At 49.6% G+C, this 23,167-nt stretch overlaps 1 long non-coding RNA gene across 1 annotated transcript; it reads right to left on the reverse strand.

Annotated features, from left to right (window-relative positions):
* Positions 1–1,116: 1,116 nt before the first annotated feature.
* Positions 1,117–6,871, reverse strand: LOC125921443 (uncharacterized). The gene is made up of 3 exons (XR_007457425.1): positions 6,650–6,871; positions 5,689–5,800; positions 1,117–1,836 (listed from the first exon to the last, which is right to left on the reverse strand). It is a non-coding gene; the product is annotated as an uncharacterized LOC125921443 (long non-coding RNA).
* Positions 6,872–23,167: the final 16,296 nt, after the last annotated feature.

A 23,167-nucleotide genomic window follows, 5' to 3' on the forward strand; every position in this document is an offset into this window, starting at 1 on the left:
GGGAACTAAAATTTAAGAACTTATACAAAATAAAGCAAAATGTGAGTAAAACGACCGGCTGGACAAGCGCTGCTGAGGAAGAAGTGGGGTCCTCATACGCTGCTAGTGGGAATGTGAGACGCAGCCACTTTGGAAAACAGTTAAACATATGGGGCGCCCGGGTGTTCGGTCGATTAAGCGTCCAACTCTCGATTTTTGCTCAGGGCGTGATCTTGTGGCTGTGAGGTCGAGCCCCACGTGAGGACAGTGCAAAGCCTGCTTGGGATTCTCTCTCTCTCTCTCTCTCTCTCTCTCAAAATAAATAAATAAATATTTTTTAAAAGGTTAAACATATACGTACCCTATCACCTAGCCACTCCACTCTTAGGTATCTATCCAAGAGAAAAGAAAGCTCAAGTCCTGCAAAGACTGAACCACGAATGTGCACAGCAGCTTTATTTGTGAGAGCCCCAAACTGGAAACAACAACGTAAACGTCCATCTACAGATGAACAGACAAACTGTGGCATGGTCATACAATGGAACAAACATGTAACAATGTGAATGAATCTCAAAATAGTCAAGCAGAGCGAAAGAAGACAGGCAAAAAGAAGAATATACATTGTGTGATTCCCTTTATAGAAAACTCTAGAAAGTGCAGCTAATCTATAGTGATGGAAAGAAGATAAGCAGTTGTCTGCGATTGAGGGTGGGAGGGACGGGAGGAAGGAATTACAAAGGAGCATAAGGAAACTTTTGAGAGTAATGGATGTGTTCGTTATCTTGATTGTGGTGACGATTTCACAGGTTACACACATGTCAAAACATATCAGGTTGTGTGGTTTAAATATGTATAATTTATTATATGGCAATTGTGCCTCAATTAGACTGTTATTATATAAAAATACATATATGTATAATCTGTCTCTATATATGTATGTATATGTATATGTATATGTATATGTATATGTAAAATATATCATTTCTCCCTCGTGTTGCCAGCCCCCTACGATTCTGTCCTAGATCTCTGTCTAATCTCTCTCTCTCTCTATCTCATTGATATATATATATATATATATATATATATATATGGTATATACATATATCAGTGTTTTTCAAATTGATTTGACTACGATCCTTTTTCTCTGCTCACCTGTTACCCTAGTTTGCAGGAAAATGGCATATGCAGAGACAGACCTAGGACTGATCCTGGCTTCACTCTCTTGTTGGCTGTATGCCTCTCGGTAAGTGAAGCCTCAGTTTTCTTGTCTGCAAAATGGAGCTGTGGTCCGGATTTAAGTAGTGAATTTCAAACGCCTGCCACGTCGTAGGTTCTTAAAACCACCCTAGAAATCAAGCCCGCCATATTTACAGGTTTCCCCAGTTGCATTAGCTTTATTTCCAACTAAAGAAACCAGCATTCAGTCATCTTGAGTCCAAAAGTCCAAGGGGAAAGATGTTGAGACGCTTAGCATTTGCGGGCCCATCTGCTCTGCATTAACTGGTCTTCCTCTGTTTATTATTCCTGGTGTTAAGTCTCCTCCAATTCTTGTGTGAAAAGTTCGGACACACAATAACCTCTTTATCACATTTTCAAATTCTGGGCTTGTTCTGGAAAGCTTGCACCTTTTTCTTGTTGCCATTGTTTTCATGGGGATTCAGATTTCCGAAAGAGACATTTGGAGCACTCGCCTGGAAGCATTTATGTGTAAGCTGGATACAGACAAATATCATCAAAGAACGAAAATGGGATGTCGGAGGAATCAGAGCCGCCCTACGTGGGCTCTGTGCTGTTCGTTGAGGCTCAGGCTGGTGGTCGGGATCCAGGGCTGCTTAGCCCCCTCCCTCGGCCCCTCTCCTTTGGGGGTAGAAATTGAACAGTGCCAAAGAGATAAACAGAAACACGGCAATGTTAGGGTATAGAATAAAAAGTGCACGTAACTATAAAGATAAACATATCATAACAATGATATTGGTTGCCATTCATTGGCTATTAATTGTGGTCCATGCTTTACTAAATGCTATTTTTTTTTTAAGTAATCTCTACACCGATTCGGGACTCAAACTCACGACCCCAAGATCAGGAGTCGCATGCTTTACACACTGAGCCAGCCGGGCACACCTAAATGCTATTTTATGTAAACCTCAAAACAAGCCTGTGAGTTAAGTATAGAACCAGGGAGGACTCGTTCAGTCACAAGTGACAGGAAATTCACCTTAAAGTGACTCATAATATAAAGGAGTTTTTTTTATTGGGTATGTCAGTTAAAAACCTAGCTTTAAACTTGGCTTCAAGTGAGATTGGACCCAGTAGCTCCAGATGTCTCCAAAGGCTCATATTCTCTCCCTCTCCTCTCTCCTTCTTCTTGGCTTTCTCTCTGGGCTTCACGAAGTCAGTCCGGAAGTGCCAAGCTTTCTCATGGTGGCAAAATGGCTGCGGTTGTTCCAGACCTCACACCTTTACACCACATCACTCAGAGAAAGAGAGAGCAAGCCCTAGAATTTACTCTCTCACGCTGGTCCCACACAAGTCGTGTGTCTGTCCCCGAACAGATCACTGTGGCGGCGGAGACCAAAAGAAGAGCTGAGGGACAGCAGGTGGCTGGATTAAGACCTTGAGGGTCATGGAGGGGCCCATGCCCAGGAACGAGGGGTGGGGACGGTCCCAACCAAAGCCCCAGGCTGAGAAATTGGAAGAAGTGGTTTTTCAAAGGACAATGGAAATGAAATTGATACGAAAAGGGGAAATGAATGGTGGGGACACACTTACAAGTGTCTATTCTAGTTTCAAAAATTTAGGGGAAAAAAAATCCCTATGACAGATGCTGTGGATGCTCGCCCCGCCCCTGCCTGCCCCTGACCCGCCTACAACTGTGACGGACCATTCCCGTTCCTGGGGACCGGGTGTACCTCCCTGCTTCTCCCCCTGAAGACTCTTCCCAGCACTGGAAGCTTGTTCGGCCCACGCGCAAGGCTGCCTGGGCGTGCCAGAGGTTTAATGCAAACTGAAGCCGACAAGGGACAGGAGCTGGGGACAAATGCTCCAGGTTTTTGCTTTTAATCTCTGGGTGGAAAATCTCTGGGGCTGGTTTGGCAGGGCTTCTCAGAGGGTCTCAGAAGTGTCGACCCCCAGGTCAGAGCAGCAATGAGCTGATTAATGCATCCCTTACTGCGTTTGCCCCCTTCCTTGTCTGTCTTCCCCCAACCCTCTCTCTTGTGCGCCTTGGGGTCACCTCCCAATGAAGAACTGGCACCAAAGTCCTTGTCTCACCGTCTGCTTTCAGTGGAACCCAAACTCACACTCTCCCTGCCTTCATGAACTCACATTCTGATGGCAGAGGGAGACAGATAATAACACATTTAAAAACAATTTTTTTTTAACATTTATTTTTGAGACAGGGAGAGACAGAGCATGAACGGGCGAGGGTCAGAGAGAGAGGGAGACACAGAATCCGAAACAGGCTCCAGGCTCCGAGCTGTCAGCACAGAGCCTGACAACGGGGCTCGAACTCACGGACCGCGAGATCATGACCTGAGCCGAAGTTGGATGCTCAACCGACTGGGCCACCCAGGCACCCCTAACACATTTTTTTAAATTGTTAAAATGTTTATTTTATTTTTATTAACAACTCAGGCAACAACAGATGTTGGCGAGGATGTGGAGAAAGAGGATGTCTTTTGCATTGTTGGTGGCAATGCAAGCTGGTGCGGCCACTCTGGAAAACAGTATGGAGGTTCCTCAAAAAACTAAAAATAGAATCACCCTACGACCCAGCAATTAAAATACTAGGCATTTATCCAAGGGATACAGATGTGCTCTTTTGAAGGGACACATGCACCCCCATGTTGATAGCAGCACTATCCACAATAGCCAAAGTGTGGAAAGAGCCCAAATGTCCATCAATGGATGAATGGATAAAGAAGATGTGGTATATATATACAATGGAGTATTCCTCGGCAATCAAAAAGAATGAAATCTTGCCATTTGCAACTATGTGGATGGAACTGGAGGGTATTATGAAAAGGAAATTAGAAACTCAGAGAAAGACAAAAATCATATGACTTCACTCATATGAGGACTTTAAAAGACAAAACAGATGAATATAAGGGAAGGGAAACAAAATAATATAAAAACAGGGAGGGGGACAAAACAGAAGAGACTCTTAAATATGGAGAACAAACAGAGGGTTACTGGAGGGGTTGTGGGAAGGGGGATGGGCTCAATGGGTAAGGGGCGTTAAGGAATCTACTCCTGAAATCATTGTTGCACTATATGCTAACTAATTTGGATGTAAATTTTAATTTTTTTTAACGTTTATTTATTTTTGAGACAGAGAGAGACAGAGCATGAACGGGGGAGGGTCAGAGAGAGAGGGAGACACAGAATCTGAAGCAGGCTCCAGGCTCTGAGCTGTCAGCGCAGAGCCTGACGTGGGGCTCGAACTCGCGGACCGCGAGATCATGACCTGAGCCGAAGTCGGACGCTGAACCGACTGAGCCACCCAGGCGCCCCTGGATGTAAATTTTAAAAAATAAAAAATAAAATTTAAAAAATACATAAAAAAAAAACCATCTACAAATCCTTAAATAAATAAATAAATAAATAAATAAATAAAATGTTTATTTTATTTTTGAGAGAGAGAGACAGAACATAAGACGGGGAGGGGCAGAGAGAGAGAAGGAGATACAGAATCCAAAGCAGGCTCCAGGCTCTGAGCTGTTAGCACAGAGCCTGACGCGGGGCTTGAACTCACAGACCATGAGATCATGACCTGAGCCAAGGTCGGACGCTTAACTGACTGAGCCACCCAGGTGCCCCTAATTTTCTTAAAATGTCTATTTATTTTGAGAGAGAGAGAGAGAGAGAGAGAGAACGAGCAGGGAAGGGGCAGAGAGAGACAGAGACACAGAATCCAAAGCAGGTTCCAGGCTCTGAGCTGTCAGCACGGAGCCAGACGTGGGGCTTGAACTCATGAGCCCTGAGATCATTAGCTGGGTGGATGATGCTCTGGTGCCCCGGAGGGAGAGAGATAACAGAATACCTGAGCAAACTCTAGAATGTTCAATGGAGATGGTCTTTGTGGAGAAATACAAAGCAGGGAAGAGGGTAAGGGATTCGAGGGCTGTGGAGCTCTTTCATACAGGGCCCAGGAAGGCTTGGATCAGGGGTGCCTGGGGGGCTCAGTCAGTTAAGCATCCGACTCTTGATTTCGGCTCAGGTCATGATCTCAGGGTTCGTGAGATTGAGCCCCACACGGGGCTCCATGCTGACAGCACAGAGCCTGCTTGGGATTCTCTCTCTCCCTCCCTCCCTCCCTCCCTCTCTCTCCCCCCCCCCGCCCCTCCCCCCACAAAATAAACAAATAAACCTTTTAAAAAAGGAAGGCCTAGAGGAGAAGGTGACATGTGAATCAAGACCTAAAGAAGCCTATCAGGTCAAGCTGCCGTATCTGAGTTAACAAGCGACCTCCAGATCGTAGCGGCTTAGAGGTCCATTGCCCTCATGTGCCTGCTCTAGATCAGCAAGGACTTTGCTCCACACGCTTTCACTTAGTAGCCGGCTGAGGAGACACTGCTGGTCTCTATCCCTATATATGTATATTTTTGCCAAGTGTCTGGGTGGTAGAGAGCCAAAAATGGTTGGAGGACAAACCTAATAACACATCGTCCATCTTTCTGATTGTCAAATATTCAGGCAAAAGATACTCACCCTCTCCCCGATGGGGGTGGGGGGGGATGTCAATCATAGCATCAAACTCAAAGTCCATCTAGAGGTAACTTCTCTGCATCAAGTGTATTATGGTTCCTCTTGACCCAGAGACCTATGAACCAAAAAGACACATTGTCTGAACCCACCAGGCCATACATGTCTAGCTTTCGACACGAATTATAAAGCATAGTAAAAAGGCAAATTACACAATTTGAAGACACAGGGTGACCATCAGAACTAGAGTCAGACAGGGGCGCCTGGGTGGCGCAGTCGGTTAAGCGTCCGACTTCAGCCAGGTCACGATCTCGCGGTCCGTGAGTTGGAGCCCCGCGTCGGGCTCTGGGCTGATGGCTCGGAGCCTGGAGCCTGCTTCCGATTCTGTGTCTCCCTCTCTCTCTGCCCCTCCCCCGTTCATGCTCTGTCTCTCTCTGTCCCAAAAATAAATAAAAAACGTTGAAAAAAAAAAAAAAAAAGAACTAGAGTCAGATGTGGCAGCGATATTGGAATGATCAGACCCGAGTTTAAGTAACTCTGATTATTATGCTAAGGGCTCTAATGGAAAAAGTAGACGGCAAATGAGTATAGATGGGGAATGTAAGCACAGAGATGGAAATTCTAAGAAATAACTTTTTTAAATGCTAGAGACCCAAAGTACTGTGACAGGAATGAAGAATATGCCTCTGTGGGGCTCATTCAGTGGACAGGACGCGGCTGAGGAGAGACTCTGTGAGCTTGAGGCTACGTCAATGAATATCTCCAAAACTGGAAAGCAAAGAGAACCGAGATGGGGAAAACATGGACGGGGTCCCCAGGAACCGTGGCACAACTACGACATGTGTAACATATGCATACTGGGAACACCAGAAGAAGAGAGAAAGGGGAGCAAGAAATAGTTGAAGCAATAATGACTGAGATGTCCCCCCACCACCCCCCCCCCCCCCACCAAATTTACATCACATACCAAACCACGGATCCAGGAAGCTCAGAGAACACGAGGCAGGATAAATGCTCCAACCTCTACACCCAGGCATATCATATTCAAACTGCAGACAATCAAAATAAAGAAATTAATGCGTCCACTATTGTGGCTGGAGACCTCAACACCCCCTTATCAGAAACGGACAGATCCTGCAGGCAGGAAATTGGTAAGGACACATGGGACCGCACAGCACCAAGAGGCCAACTCCGAAAGGGAACAACAGAAGAAACAGAGCAGGCCCTGCTCGGCAACAATTCTGAGATCTCAGGATCTCAGGATCGGCCGAGGCCAGGGCGCCCCACCCCGGAGGCAGGGAGTGCTCCCTGAGCGGGTCCCGTTCTGCTCCCTGGCATATTGGGGGTTTGTATCCCCCAGCTCCCTGCTCTGGGACACTCTTCTTTCTCCATTATCCTCCTTGGCCGCGTCTGAATTGGGCATTGGCGAATACGTCCTCCCTGGGGGCTGCACCAGGACACAGATCCCGCACAACTTCCCAGATTCTGTCGATGGCTTCCTCCCACCGCCCAAAAAATCTACCCTGAAGATACCCTTCCAAAGCACGAAACAACATACACACAGAGTCATTAATGACAGCCATGTTTGTAATAACAAAAAGCTGGGAACAACTCAAATGCTCATCAGTAGGGGTCTGGTGGGATAAATTACATCCACACAGTGAAACTGATGCAGCTGGGGAAAGAATGAGGAAGTTCTGGGAGCTGGAGTGAACTCGAGGAGACACTGTCAGATGAGAGAAGGTACAGAACAATGCGTCTAGTATGCCAACTTCTGTTTGGGAAAGGGGGGAAATCAATGCTTCGGCTTATTTTTGCCAGAAGAAACACTGACAATGGGGTAAAGAATAGAGGGAGGGCAGCGGGACCACTGCAAGGGCGCCTGCTTAATATTGTTTTGACACTGAACCGTGAAGTGCGTTACATATTCAACAAGACAGTTGAAACAGAAAGGGAAACATGAAAACCCCCGGATCGATGCTAGTAATAGGAGGGCTCAGGGACCATGAGATGTGGTGTGCACAAAACAGAGGAATGCACATGTGAAAGTGGAAAGACGACACTACGTTTTGCTGACATGGGGGCGGCAGTTGGGGGGGGGGGGGGTGCAGGTTTGGAAGGACAGTCAGGACCCAGTCTTGGATGCGCGAACTTGGAGATGCTCTCTAAGCATCCAGGCGGAGACACTGAACAGACGCTTTGTGTGAGTCTGGGGACCGGGGAAGGCGGTCAAGCTGCAGATATGAATATGAGCGTCACGGGCTTGGAGCTGGTGCTTCAAGCCACGAGACAGGATGAGATCACCAAGGGGATGTAGATAAGAAAGAGGAAAGGCCTGGGGCCTGAACCTTAGGGCCCTAAGTCATCGGGGTCGGGGGGAAATGAGGATGTGCCAGCCAGTGGAGAGGGAAGCAGGAGCCGGGCGCTCAGGAAGCCAAGCGAGGGGAGGGCTTCTCAGAGGAGAAAGGGGCCCCCCTGGAGGTTCAGATGGAGACCTCCGGAGACCACTGGTCGGAGCAGCTGAGCAGGCAGAGAGCAGCTTCCAAGGAGGGTGAGGGGCCCTGACCAGTACGGTTAACATACAGTTCTGTGTTAGTTTCGGGTGCACAGTGATCTCTTTCTGAGGCGTCGTCTAAAGAGGAGTCGAGAAATGGGGTAACAGGTGGGGGGGGGGCGGTGTGGAGCCTGGACAGCAGTGCGTTTTAAGATAAGAGCCATAAAGCCCATCTGTCCGCGACGGTAGAGATAGAGAGAGAAACATGACGGCAAGAGAGAGGCATGATTATACAATTTATAAGGCGAAGGAAATGACACTTTGGGACGCGGCTCCTGGAGGCTGGGACAGTGACTTGCCGGGGTCACCCAGCAGGACGTGCCCCCCACCTCCAAGCCCACCGTGCTCCCCAGTGAGCCCCTCGGGGCTCTGGCTCTGCCCATAAATGGCCACAGACCCGGGAGCAGCCTCTGCCCCGGCCGCCGGGAGACAGCGAAGGCGAAACCACCTCCATTAATCAGTGCGCGGGATTAGATAGGAGCGTCTGAAGCCCTGCCAACAAGTCCGGCCGACAGCTGACCGGGCAAGTCAGGAGGCTCTTGAGCACAAGCATGCCTCCGAGAGCTTCCACGAAGCCTATCAGAGAGAGGTCACATGGCTCACATACACGGCCGCGGGGCCCAAGGTCACAGGAGACACGACCCCCACAGAACCCGCCACCCGCTGCGATCGGAGCCGCGCGCCAAGGACCTGTGAAAACCAGAAAACGCACTGGCCTGTGGATGAAGAGGCCTCTCTCCCCTTTCTCGCTCACACCTGTGGGATCTGTCCACTGGCCCCCCGTGGTACATTATAAAAATGGCCACAGTTTCCCCCCCTCCGCCTCTACCCACACCCCTCCTTTTAATGGCTGTGGGTTACAGAGACGGAATACCTGGAGATTGAATACCCCAGTCCTGGAAGCTCATTTTCAGACAAGTTCTGGGTTCTGAAGATACCCCAGCAAAGAAAACAGACTAACTAAGTCCCCATCCTCATGGAGCCACAATCTGGTGAGGAGAGGGAACAATAAATGAATTCCCAATTCCCAAGAAAAAAGTCTAGACAGAAACAGAGTCATATGGAGTTGACTGCTGTGGGAAAAGAGCAGAGTGAGGGAGACAGAATCTTAGCAGGAGGGGAACCCTATTTGTTGTAAGGTACTCAAAGAAGACCTCTCTGAAAATTCAAGTTTGAGCAGATACCAGACAAAGACGAGGGAAACCTACTGTATAATGTCCAGTGTTAAGAACATTTCAACTGGAAGGAACAGCAAATGCAAGGGCCCCGAGGTAGAAACAGGTCTCAAGGAAAAGCAAGGAAGGCAGTGTGACCGAGGCAGAGAGAGCAAGCAGCAGAAAGCTAAGAGGTTACGGTGGTGATCATGTAGGGCTTACTGGCCACTAAAAGGACACTTTCCCTAGAGTGCTCTGGGGTCTACCGGGGGAAGGGAGTTAAGCAGAGAGTGAAATGGTCGGACTTCTATTTTAGGAGAATTGTTCTGGCTGCCATGTTGAAAAGGATATTGGAGGCCAAAGGCACAGACAGGATGCCATGTAGGAGGCCGCTGTCATAATTCAGTTTAAAAATGATGACGGCTCTGATCAGAGTAATGACAATGGGGGTAGGAAAACGTAATTTAGAATCCAGACACGTTGTGAAAGTTGAGACAACGGGATTTGCTGATGAACCGAAATGTGAGCCAGAGAGGGGGGTCGAGGGTCTGGTAAGGTTTGGGCCTGAGCGATTAGAAGGACTGAGTTTCCGTTCACCAAAAAGGAAAAGGCCGCCAAGGGGAACAGGTTTCGGAGGGAAGGTTAAGAGCTTCGTGACGGATAGGTTAGGTCTGAGATGCCCACTACACCCTCGTCACGGACTGAATTGTGTCCTTCCAAATTCATGTGTTGAAGCCCTACCCCTCAGTGTGACTGTGGAGATAGGACCTGTGAGGACATAATTGGGCTTAAATTAGGTCGGAAGGACAGGGCCCTAATCTGATGGGACTGGTGTGCTTATAAGAAGAGGAAGAGATACCAGAGTTCTCTCCCTCCCCACACATGCGCGGAGGAAAGGTCATGTGAGGACACGGTGAGAAGGCGGCCGTCTGCAAGCCAGGGAGAGAAGCATCAGGAGAAGCCCACTCTGCCCCCAGAACTGCAAGAAATTCATTTCTGTTGTTTAAGCCTCCTGGTCTGTGGTATTTTGTTCTGACGGCCCAACACAACATCTAAGCAGAGAGGTGGAGTGAGCAGGTAGATCTGTAGGTCTGGGGTTAGCGCGAGCGCTGGGCTGGAGAAGTATGTTCGGGAGCTGCCGAGCACTTGAACGACGTTTGAAGTCAGGAGACCAAATGAGGCCAGCCGGGGAAGGAGTACATACGGATGGAGAAGGAAGGTGGCTGTAGGAGTGATCCTGAGGGTGCTTGAAAGAGGCTGGGGAATGAGACTGAGGGAGAGGTGGCCAGTGGGGTGAGGCCAGAAACAAGAAAGGAATGTCCCAGAAGCCGCGAGGAGAGAATAGCCGACAACATCACATGCTGTTGACAGTTTGAGCAAGATAAGCACTGAGGATCAACCATCGGATAGGACTCTTTGGAGATCACTCGTGACCTTGGAAAGAATCACCCTAGTGCAATTAGGGGGCGAATCCCTGATTTCAGCGGGTCAGATAGAAAGAAGGTGAGAGACGCCTGAGTGGCTCAGTCGGTTAAGTGTCCGATTCGTGATTTCGGCTCGGGTCATGATCTCACGGCTCGTGTGTTTGAGCCCCACATCTGGCTATCTGCTCAGGGCAGAGGCTGCTTCAGACCCTCTGTCTCCCTCTCTCTCTCTGACCCTCCCCTGCTCACCCTCTCTCTCTCTCTCTCTCAAAAATAAGTAATTTTATTTATTTTTTTAATGTTTATTTTTTGAGAGAGAGAGAGAGAGAGACACAGAGCATGAGCGGGAGAGAGGCAGAGAGAGAGGGAGACAGAATCCAAAGCAGGCTCCGGGCTCTGAGCTGTCAGCACAGAGCTGGACCCACCACTGGAACTCACCGACCGCGAGATCATGACCTGAGCAGAAGTCGGACACTGAACCGACTGAGCCACCCAGGCGCCCCAAGGTAAATCAGCATTTTTAAAAATAAATATGATAAAAACTTAAAACAGTTTTTGTTGTTGTCGCTAAAGAAAACCAACCATGCACAGCGCCTGGCATAAAGGGACCATCAGCCAGGGCCAACCCGCTTCCGCCCTGGCTCCGAAGTTTCCACCCCGGCTCCGAAGTTTCCACCCCAGCTTCTGAAGATCACACGTGGTTCAGTGGCTGTCTTCCCAGCTGTTTTCAACAAGAGCCCTTCCCTCTCCTGACTGTTCTCTCTCTCCCCTTTCCCCTCCCATCCCCACCCCACGCCATCCCTGCTCAAGCAGTGCTAACAGATCTCATTCCCCCCTAGCAAAGAATCCGAGCGTGGAGTGTCACCAGGCCACAAGGCACCTGGCGTTTTTCTGAGCCTTGAGCACTTCCCTGTTTAAGCTTCGATTCCTGTCACCGCTCGGTAAAGCCCAGTTTCAACTTTTGAAACGGCTATAAGATACGGCGCAAAGGACACCCAGGTTCGTAAATCGGTGACAACCGTGCCAACATCCCCAGGAGGGCTAACGTGGGCCAGTGTGCCTGAGTCCCTCAGGCAGTGCCCAGAAAGAGAAGACGGGGCCTAAGAGCTCAGCGCCTCCTCCTTCTCAGCCTTCCTTCTTAGAAGAGAGCAGCGCCCTCTGTGGGTGCCCTGAGGCAAAGCTAGTGTTCGCAGGTGTAAAAGAGAAGGTGCAAATACTCTTGGAAGGGCAGAGAGAGGGAGCGAGAGGCAGCGACAGAGACAGAGACAGAGACAGAGGATCAAAGGGAAACTCGTTCCAGCCATGACAGGAACCTACCTTGGCCTCCACTGGCCAACCAAGGGCTGCCAGACATCAGGGAATACCAGGCACGTAAAGAAAAAATTAACAAACAGAACAACTCGCCCCAGAAAAAGAAGCTATAGGATAAAGAAGGAAAAAAAAAATTAATTCTAATTAGTATCTTCAGAGAGATTTAAGAGGAAGTTTCATTAGAAGACTCCTTTAGTTAAAAAAATTTTAGTAGTAAGGGACACCTGGATGGCTCAGTCGGTTCAGCATCAGACTCTTGATTTCAGCTCACGTCGTGATCTCACGGTTCTTGGGTTCGAGCGCTAAGAGCACGGAGCCTGCTTGGGATTCTCTCTCTCCCTCTCTCCCTGTCCCTCCCCTGCTCATCTCTGTCTCTCAAACTAAATAAACTTAAAATAAATTTAGTATTGAATTTATTAACATCACAAAAGTAGAACTTTTTAGAATTTAAGTTTAGCTTATAGTTCTCATTCTAACTATTTATTTTGAGAGAGAGAGAGTACGTGAGCAGGGGAGGGGCAGAGAGAGAGGGAGAGAGAGAATCCCAAGCAGACTCTGTACTGTCAGCACAGAGCCTGACATGAGATTATGACCTGATGGGAAATCAAGAGTCAGACGCTTTACAGGCTGAGCCACCCAGGCGTCCCGAATGCCAAATTATCTTAAAAATACAAATAACCTCGGGGCACCTGGGTGGCTCAGCCCATAAAGCGTCTGACTTTTGATTTCGGGTCAGGTCATGATCTCACTGTCCTGATCTCTCCATGCTGAGCCTGCTTGGGATTCTCTCTCTCCCTCTCTCTCTCTCTCTGCCTCTCCCCCATACATGTGTACACACAAACACTCTCTCTCTCTCTCTCAACATAAATAAACTGTAAAAATACAAATAACCTCAAAAGACCAGGACTATGGATTTGTCCTACTTCAACATTTATATTTGATTCTAAATTCAAACTCATCTTAGAGAATGATCATGTTCTTCTGAACAATTTTTGGCCAAGCCTGCATATCGAATTAACCTCTGGGAGCCTGAGTTTCCCCGCCTAAATTTAGGGGTACCCAAGGATGAAAGAGTTGGGTGTGGAGCCCCGTGTGAGCCGGGGTTCAGGACGCTGCAGGGGACCTGGCGGGCTGTGGCTCTTTCTCAGCCTGGAGCCTGCTTCCCTGGGAGCCCCAGGGTGTTTTGGATCCTGGCCCAGCCTCAGCCCCAGATCAGGCCTCCCCCTGGGCCACCCTCTGGGGAATACACCTGGATTTGCAACCCCCACAGACCTGGAGGGTCCTGGCACCTCTACCCTCTCCTCTGCTGAGGGTCTGTCTGCCCTCCTCCGGCTGGGCACGGCCTCCTCCGGCCCCACGAGCAGCCCCCTCCTCGCAGTCAGTTCGGGCCTACGAAGCATCGAGAATATAAGACAAAAGAACGATCAGAGCCCGAGTACGCATATGTCAGAAGCAGAGGGCAAGTCCAGGCCAGAGGAAGACAGCAGAAACAATGAAGCCACCAGGGACAGCCCGGCGGTTCAGACTGAAACAGAATCTGTGCAGTTGAAGCCTCGGAATCTGTATTTTAAAAGCACCTTGGGCCAGTCTGGTTTTAAGAGTTCTGTAAACCTGTGACCTAAGTTTGGCATCGTGCTTCCAGGTGGCCAAGGTGAAAAGGGAGATACGTTACGTGACACATAAAATAGTTCTAAGAGAGAAAATACACTGAAACTTCCCCTGGCACTTGGCCATGAAATAAGTATCTTATAGACAGGGGACTCTCATAAAATAGTTTTAAAGAACATGCAATCATTGATTCCCTGGTTTTTCTTCTGCTAATGGCCTTTGAGGAGAGCCTAGGGCACAGCAGAGAAAGACTTCGGTTCTTCAGGGACCAAAGAAATCTGTGCTAAGCACGTTCCTCCTGCTGGTCTGAATACATTCAAGGAGAGGACGCGTTTTAAAGTCATTTGACGGCAGAATCTTTTTTCAAATAAAATCTCATGTCGAACCCCAGTATCTAAACCAAATAAAAGTGTGGCAGCTCTGAGTGGGGAGGAGGCCCAGAGCCATGCCTTTTTGTCCTCTCCCTGCCCCTGCAGACTTCCCTGAAGCACCCCCTTTGGAACCAAAAGGCTCCACGAAACCCAGCTTGAAGGTTGCACATTCACGGTTGTGAGGGCAAACAGGTTTGAGGTCAGGTGTGAACACAACTGATGGGCAGTGGCTGGGGGGGTGCTGAGTTGAGAAGTGTTTTGATAACCTGCTCACCTTAAGGGCCCCAATCTTCAGCCCCTTACTGTATTCAGTACACGTCCTTATGATGTGACTTTTGTTTAATTTGGGAGAGAGAGAGCAAGTAGGGGAGGGGCAGAGAGAGAGAGAGAGAAAGAGAGAATCCCAAGCAGACTCTGTGGTGTCAGCACAGAGCTCAAACCCACGAACCAGGAGATCGTGACCTGAGCAAAGAGCGAAAGCCAAACACTCCACCGACTGAGCCGCCCAGGCACCCCTACAACGTGCCGTTCCTCCTTGGATCCTCCTTGGAGGATCCTTGATAGGAATCCTCCCGTCGAGAGATGTTGTTTCCGTCCCCCTTGATCCTGAGTTGGGCCCAGGTCATGGGACAGGCGGAAGGGTCAAAGGCTGGCAGGTTGCCACTTCTGCTCTCGCGTCTGTGCCTTGACGTGAGAACGTGCCCGGCCAGCCTGCTGCAAGGGTGGCAGCCAGGGAGTGGAGCCAGGTGTCCCCAGCTGAGCCGCTACCAGATGGCCCGCCAGCCCCCCAGATCACGGAGGGGGCCCAGCCTGAGCCACTGACCTGCAGGTGTCCTTGAGCTAAATAGATGCTTATTTTAAGCCACTGGATCCCGTGCGGTTTGCTCTATAGGATGATCGTGGCAACAGGGAACGAGACGAGTGTGGGCAGTTATGTCTGGCACGGGGCGGGAAGGGGCTCCGAACCATTACCCGCACCCCACCGTCCCCGGGCTCCCCGCACATTACACGCCACGGGCACATGCCCTTCATCGGACACTCACCTGCAATCACCCAGCCGGCGGCAGAGCCTGGGGGCGGGTCCAGTCCCGGCCGCCCGGTGACACGCCGGGGAAGCCAGGGGTGCAGGTGAGGCTGGGCCAGGCACCTGCTTCTCAGCAATGGCTCCACAGTCCAGAACTGGGGAGCGAGGGCGGGGGAAGGAATCTGCTCTTGAAAGGCACACACAACTCCCTCCCTCCCTTTGGATCATCCTCCAGTCATTGGGTTGGCTTGCTTTTAGTCATTCACACCTTCAGCTGGACGCGGAACGGGCTCGCCGTCTCTAGGGTGGGATCCGCTTGCGCCAGCTTGAGCAGCGGGCCAAGGGGCCTGGAGGCTGGTCTAAAGCTTTGCCTGTGAAGCCGCTCAGTCTGGGGGCCTCGGTGACAAAGGCCAGCTGGCTGTAGCCTCATTCTCCTGGGCCCAGAGACGAGCAACGCGGTGCACACAGCACCAATAAACAAACTCGACTTCAAACAGCTCCTTCCCCGCCGGCCACCCCCTGCCCGGATCACTCTGCGCATTGCGTTTGGCTTGAGCAACGGAACACCCCGTGTGCCTTCCATTTTTTAGAGCCCACACTGGTGAAAGCTGCTTTTGCAAGATTCCTGGCAGCAAAACTGGCCTTGAACTTTCAAGGAAGAAGATAAATGGCTTTCAGCTGAGAACATCAAGAGTGTTGTGCAGTTCTCTCTTGTTACTGCTTGCGATGAAGTCTAAGAACTGAGCGAGGACTCGGTGGCATTCATCACCGGCCCCGCCCGCCCCACACCCGAGGCCGGCAGCTCCCCCTTGCTGTGGTGTCATGACCACACCCCACACCCGCCGTCCCTCACCTCTGCTCCTGCCTTGGAGGCCTCCCCGCCCTCGCCGGCTTGCTCCTGCTCCCCCGGGGACTCAGGTCCCGTGTCACCCTGGCGAAGCTCAGTGAGGGGTGTTCTCACCCTGCCCCCACTCAGGGATCTGTTCCTTCTGGCGATTCTCCGTGGGAGCCCCAGCAGCCTGGGACGTGCAGGCTTCCCAAACGCGGCGGCTTCTGGCTCGCTAATGCTGGGGTTCCAGGGGCTCCGGAGCTGTGTTTCTGTGCCTTTCCTTGCTCAGGGTCTTGGCACGACTCTGTTCTGGCACCGCCTGGGTGGTGGGAATCTGACCGTCGCACACTCACTGACTCACACACACCCCTCAGTGGCTAGGGCTGCAAACCTGGCCACGGTGGACACAGGTGCGAACAGGGTGAATAAAGGCGTTAAGTTTCCTGGGCAGCTGGTCCCCTTGAAGACCTAAGGCAGAGCCGCACAAGCCCCGATTGGCCCCGGAAGGTGGTCCCCTGCGGGACAAACAGAACCTTATGGTAAGACTGGTTTGCAGGCCCAGGAAATCCTGAGCCTTCAACAGACACGGAGCCAAGGTTGAAGGAGGGGATCTCTCCTGAGCCCACCTCTGAGCCAGCACCCAGGGAAGTCCCGGCCTCTCCAGGTGACAAAGATCCTCAAGGGTCCCTGCAGGATGAGGGCACAGAGGGTGCGATGCAGACCCAACCCACCCCGGGGGTGGGGGGGGTGGGGGGAGTACCTCTGAGAATCGAGAGGAAAAGGAAAGGAAACCCTGCTCTTGAGGCTGGGAAGCATGTGGAGAGGAGAGTGGGCACTGGTGACCCCTCCCACATGGGTGACACCCCTCCCCACAGTCTTTGCTGTGACTCCCGTTGGCCTACTTCCAGGCAGGATTTGGGCCCTTGTTCTGATCGAGGCTATTCTCTTGAGGTCTTCCTGACCTAGGCAGGGGTTGGTTCTAGCCAATGTTTCTCTAGATCTTACCATGTTTTAGATACCATTCCAAGCATTTTATAAACATCGATTCAATCTAAGATGTAGATGCTATTATTATTATTATTATTATTATGCCCATTTTACAGATGAACTGAGGTTTACAGGTGAGGACCCTTGCCTAGTGAATAAATGGCCAATCCAGGCCTTGAACCCCGGCCATCTGGCCCCAGAGCCTACACTTCTAGCCAGCCTCCCCAAGAGATTAGGAAAATTTAATCTGGACAGATTCTTTCCCTGGGCCCAAACTAATCTTCACATCCAATGTGGCTCAGTCTTGAAAGAAAAACATCTAGGAAATGAGGAATGAAAACAACGGGGAAGGGATTCTTTCCAGCGGTGCTCATTTCCACTGGTGCGTCCTGAGGTGCGTTTCCAGGACTTGGTTCCTTAAAATGTCAGTCTTTGTAATTTATAAAACAAGTCAAAACAAAGTCCAGGCTTTGCCATGAGTATGGTCCTCTTGCTGCCCTGCACTCCCATGTGCCTTCTCAATGCAGAGAGAAAGAGGCCTTTAAACATTTTTCCAGTCTCCGGGCGCCTGGATGGCTCAGTCAGTTTAGCATCTGCCTGACTCCTGATTTCGGCTCAGGTCACGATCTCACAGTTTGTGAGTTCAAGCCCCGAGTCTGGCTCTGAGCTGACAGCGTGGAGCCTACCTGGGACTCTCTGTCTCCCTCTCTCTCTCTCTCTCTGCCCCTCTCCCTCATTCTCTCTCTCTCAAAATAAATAAATATTTTTTAAAATTCAAAAAAAATTTCCAGCCTTTAAAAACATTTTTGTTTCTCATTACAAAGAAAGTACTGGTACATTTTTTCCTCTTTCTTAAGTCACGTGTTCATTCATTCATTCATTCAGTGCTCACAACATGTTCTAGGTCCTAACAATATAGTCGTGGACAAGACAGATACTGTGCTTGACCTCTTAGATCTTTCACTCTAGTTCAAGGAAAAAGACCATTTTTACTGAGCGCAGGCAATGCTGGATGCCCATGAAGAAAGCTAGAGAAGGTGAGGAAGCAGAGATAGGGTAGAGGTGATCCGGGAAAACCGGTTTTAACCACTGTTGTGAATTAACCGTATGCTCTTCTGGTTTACATATTCATACAGTTGTTAAAAGTACGAGCATCTGTAACAATATGTAGAATTCTCTGAATCGAATAAATAATACATAATAAATGCATAAATAAAATCACACTGTGTAGGAGACTTCCCCTTCTAGGAACATGGATAGACACACTTCTCTCCCTGTTCCTCCCACCAAGTACAACTAAAAACCCAGGACAGGGACGCCTGGGTGGCTCAGTCGGTTGGGCGTCCGACTTCGACTCAGGTCACCATCTCACAGTTTGTGAGTTCGAGCCCCGCGTCAGGTTCTGTGCTGCCAGCTCGGAGCCTGGAACCTGCTTCGGATTCTGTGTCTCCCTCTCTCTCTGCCCCTCCCATGCTCTGTCTCTGTCTCTCAATAATAAATAAATCTTAAAAAAAATTAAAAAAAAAAAAAACAACCCAGGACGTGATCCAGAAGACAAATGTGAGAAGATTCCGGAAGGTGGAGGGAAGATGGCGGACCAGCTGGGGGCCTTGGGGCCTGAGGAATGGCCTGCTGTGAATTCCCCAGGGTTCCCTGCCTCATACACACAGGCAGACCCGGGGCTGAAGGAGCTGGCTGCCTGCAAACGCTCGACGCCCTCCCTGGCCGGAGGGCTGGGAAAGGAGCCGCCTGGCAAGACGGAGGGCTTTCAGATGACAACTGCCGTGGTACTCTGCCCAAACACGGCAGAAAACCCCACGGCCCTACCCCTACCCTGCCAGCAAAGGCCCAGTGGGGAGCCTAGACCCCTAACAGAACCAGGCTGTAGGGAGGGGCCCTCAACTCATGCCAGGGTGATGGTAGAAAAGATACAACAGGCAGTAGGACTTGCATCCCGGCAGGTGGCCGTGGGCCTTCCCCATCCCACCTCATCCCCATGTCGGTGGGGGAGCCGGGACTCCCATCCCTGCTGGCACCAAACAGCTTTCCTCCCCGTCTCTGCTGGGGGTGTATGAGGAGGCCCAGTGGAGAGTCGAGGACTTTGTCTACTACCCGAAGGTAGAGAGGTCACCCTTTCCATCACTCCTCCCGGGTGTGAGTGGAGGCCACATGGGGAAGAGTAAAGGGGCACCTCCTATCCTTCCCAGCCCAGGTGGCATTGGCAGGGATCTGTAATTCTACACCCCCACCTGGCAGTAATGAGGGGACCCTCCCCGCCTTGGGTGTCAGTGAAGGCCAAGTAGAGACTTCTATCCCCGCCTGGCACAGCCCCGCCCTTTCCCTTGCCAGAGCAGTCCGAGAGGAGGCCAGCTAAAACAGGTTTCAATAAATTCCAGAGTCTCATAACATAATATCCAGCATTTCCAGGTTTCCACTGAAAGTCATTAGACCAAGAGCCAGGAAAATCTCAATTGGAGTAAAAGAAGATAATAAATGTCAGCATCACAATAACAGAGATGTTAGAATTACCTGACAAAGATTTTAAAGCGGCCGTCATAAATATATTGCTTTCAACAGCAGTTACAACCTGCTCGAAACAAACAAGAAAACAAAATCTCAGCAAGGAAACGGAAAATCTCAGGAAAGAAATAGAAGAGGTAAAGACCCAAGTGGGAATCTTAGAACTGAAAAATACAATAGCTGAAATGAAAAACTCCACGGCTGTGGGTTCAACAGCAGAATGGAGAGACAGAGGAAGGAGTCAATGAACCTGAGACAGAACAACAGAAATTGCTCGGTCTGAATAAGAGAGAGGAAACAGGCTGAAAAAAGAAATGAACAGAGCCTCAGGGACTTGGGGGACGGTAACAAAAGATCTAACATTGTGTCACTGGAGTTCCAGAAGGAGAGGACGGAGCGGAGAAAGAGGGTAGGGCTGAAAAGACACTCAAAGAAATAATGGCTGAAAACATCCCAAATCTGGCCAAAGACAAACCTGTAGACTCAAGAAGCTGGGAAAACCCCAGACAGGCTAAATCTGAGGAAATCTACACCAAGACATAGAGTCAAACTCTAAAATCTAAACACATGATCTCGTAACCTGTCGTAACCTGTTTTGCTTCATGACGTACTAATCAGCTTTCGCTAGGTTAGGCCGCAGTAACGAATGATCCCCACACGTCGGGGGCTTAGGACAATAAATGTTTACTTCTCACTCGTGTCACATGTCTGGCTGATGTGCCTTCACGATTCCAGGGCCCAAGCCGAAGGGGCAACCGCATCTCAGTCCCATGGCGGAGGTCAAGAGCAGTGGCTGACCTGCGCAAGGGTTCTTAAGACCGCTGCTCAGACACGGCGTTTATCATGTTCACTCAGAACCCCTGGATGACGGTCACATGGCCACGCGCAGTGTTGGTGGAGAAATGCGTTCCGCCCACTCTGACAGGAAGTACTAGCAAGTCGGGTGGCAAAGTGTGTGGAGACTTGGAAACAAGAATCCAATCCACCACAACCTGCTCACAGCATCATAAACATTCATCTCCTTCCCGGCTGCCCCAACGATGCCCTCGGCCTCCTCCCAAAGGCATCCCAAAAGTCTCGGCCGATCGCTGCACCAGACATTATGGCCAGGACCTCAGGATCCACCCCAGATCTTGGGGCAGCTTCTGCTGGAGACCATGAATGAAAAAGACAAATTATCCGTCCTACCCACTTCAACAGAGAGCAGTGGGAGAGAGAAGAGGGACAGGCAGGGAAACACGAAATACTCCCCACTTAAAAGGGAAAGGCAGCTTGCTCTAGGTGTGGGGTAACCAAGAGGCAGTCTTCCTGCAGCGGGGGAACGAGCTGGGAAAGTGAAAGAGACGTTCCCATGGCTGCATTTTAGGCTGATTTAGGGGAAAATACTTGGAGCAGAGTTAAAAAATTTTTTTTTAATGTTTATTTATTTTGAGAAAAACAGAGAGAGAGAGAGAGAGAGAGAGAGAGAGAGAGAGACAGAATCCGAGGCAGGCTCCAGACTCCAGGCTTTGTGCTGCCAGCACAGAGCCCGACACAGGGCTTGAACTCACGAACCACGAGATCACGACCTGAGCCGAAGTCAGACGCTTAACCGACTGAGCCACCGAGATGCCCCTGAATCAGAGTTTTAAATGGCTGTATTGTTTACTGTGTCATTGAAGACAAGTTCATCTATGTTTGGTGTTTGAATGCTTCTAGAGAACATTCCAACAACAAAACCTAAAGAGGATCCCAAACTGAAGTCTGAGGAAATTGTTGTTACTACAGAAACACGTGGCTCGAGGACGTAAGGAATGTCCCTTGCTGCCTTGTCTGAACCTTCACCTGCACCCACCCACCCACCCTGCTGTGGAAAGTATGCTTTAGGCATTGCTATTTCATCTCGGGCACGTCAAATTTGGGTGAAGCCCAGTTCTGAAATGTAGTGTTCTAAGTGTACTGGCTCAGAATGTTCCCGCATGCATCACATCTTTGGAATGTTAGGGGAAATGATGCCAGACAAATGTGGCACGTAGTAAAGTAAAACGTGTCCGCTTGTTTGGAAACCAAAGGCTGTTGAGGGAAACGCAGGTTGGTCCCAGATTGTGTCGTTTTTGGCTTTTTTCAAGGATGCTTACAATACAGACAGTGAGATCATCATGGAGAACTAAATGAGAGTGACTAATTACACATAACCTAAATGTTCAAGAGCAGAAAAGGGGATTAAACAAGAATATATCCACTGGATGAAATGTGGGGCAATTACAAATAGTTTCAAAGAAATTTTAATGGTCCCCAATGTAAACAGACATATGATTGTAGGCATGTCTGCGCGCGCACACACACACACACACACACAGAGCGTATTCACACATTAGAAACATACTCCATGATTAAAGGCACCAAAGGAAGAAAGAAAGAACAAGAAAAAGAAAGGCACCAAAGTAGTAATAGTGCTGATTTCTTGGTGGGGGATTCCAGAAGATTATTTTCTCTTTTTAAAATGTATTCTCCAAATTGTCTGCAATGAACCTAAATTTCTTTCAGAATCAGAAAGAAAATCAAATCAAAAAGTCTTTTTTGCTTTTTCAAAGAAACATCATATTTTATCCCATGGCCTTCAGACCCTTGCCTGCTGTGCCTGGAAAGATGGCTGTGCCTGGGCCACCCCCATCTTCTGGGCCCCGTGGCCAGAGAAAGGCATGAGCATCCTTCTAGTATCTGTGTCCTACTTCCTCTACAAGCACTTTTTGTGGTCAGTGAATTTTGGTAAGAAGAAAAGTAAACACACTTCAGAAAACCATAAATGATGTTCCAGTCCTTTGTTTAGAAATGCCTAATTCAAAAACTCCCAAGTTGCTATAGATTGAATGTTTGAATCCCCCCCCCCCCCCACCAAGATTCATGTTAAAGCCTATCCCCCAACGTGAGGCACCTGGGTGGCTCAGTCAGTTAAGCGTCTGACCTCGGCTCGGGTCATGATCTCGCGGTTTGTGAGCTCGAGTCGGCATCCAGCTCTGCGCTGACAGCTCAGAGCGTGGAGCCTGCCTTGGATTCTGTGTCTCCCCCTCTCGCTGCCCCTCCCCATGTTCATGCTCTGTCTCTGTCTCTCAATAATAAAAAAATTAAAAAAAAATTTTTTTAAGCAAAACAAAATAAACCTGTCCCCCAATGTGACAGTATGAGGAAGTGGGGCCCCTGGGCAGGGATCAGATCATGAAGGTGGAACCCTCATGAACGGGATAAATGCCCTTAAAAAAGAGGCCAGAGAAAGAAAACTCCTGCCTTTCTGCCACGGCAGGGTATCCTGAAAAGGCATCTATGCACCAGGAAGTGGCCCCTCCCCAGACACCAGGTCTGCCAGTGCCATGACTGTGGACTTCTCAGTCCATGGACCTGTGAGAGATAAATGTTCCATGTTTATAAGCCACTGAATTTTGTTACAGCGGCGTGAAGAGACTAAGACACAAGTCAACAAGGAGATGGTTCTCTACCAAAATTCACACGCACCTGCCCTGAACAAAGTGACTATACAATTAATTCCTGTTAGGTGCAAGTGATTTTCACCAACCACTTGCTAATGTAATGTCTTACCAACATCTAACACCTTTCGAGGTGAACTGCTGGTTTCCTGGCAGTAAATGTACTGCACCAACCTTTTCATGTGCTGCTGTCACGAGGTCTTGGAGACGGCCTTGGGTTCAGAGCCCCAGCGCCAGGATCT

This window comes from Panthera uncia, chromosome C2 (genome assembly GCF_023721935.1).
Source record: "Panthera uncia isolate 11264 chromosome C2, Puncia_PCG_1.0, whole genome shotgun sequence".
NCBI classification, from domain to species: domain Eukaryota; kingdom Metazoa; phylum Chordata; class Mammalia; order Carnivora; family Felidae; genus Panthera; species Panthera uncia.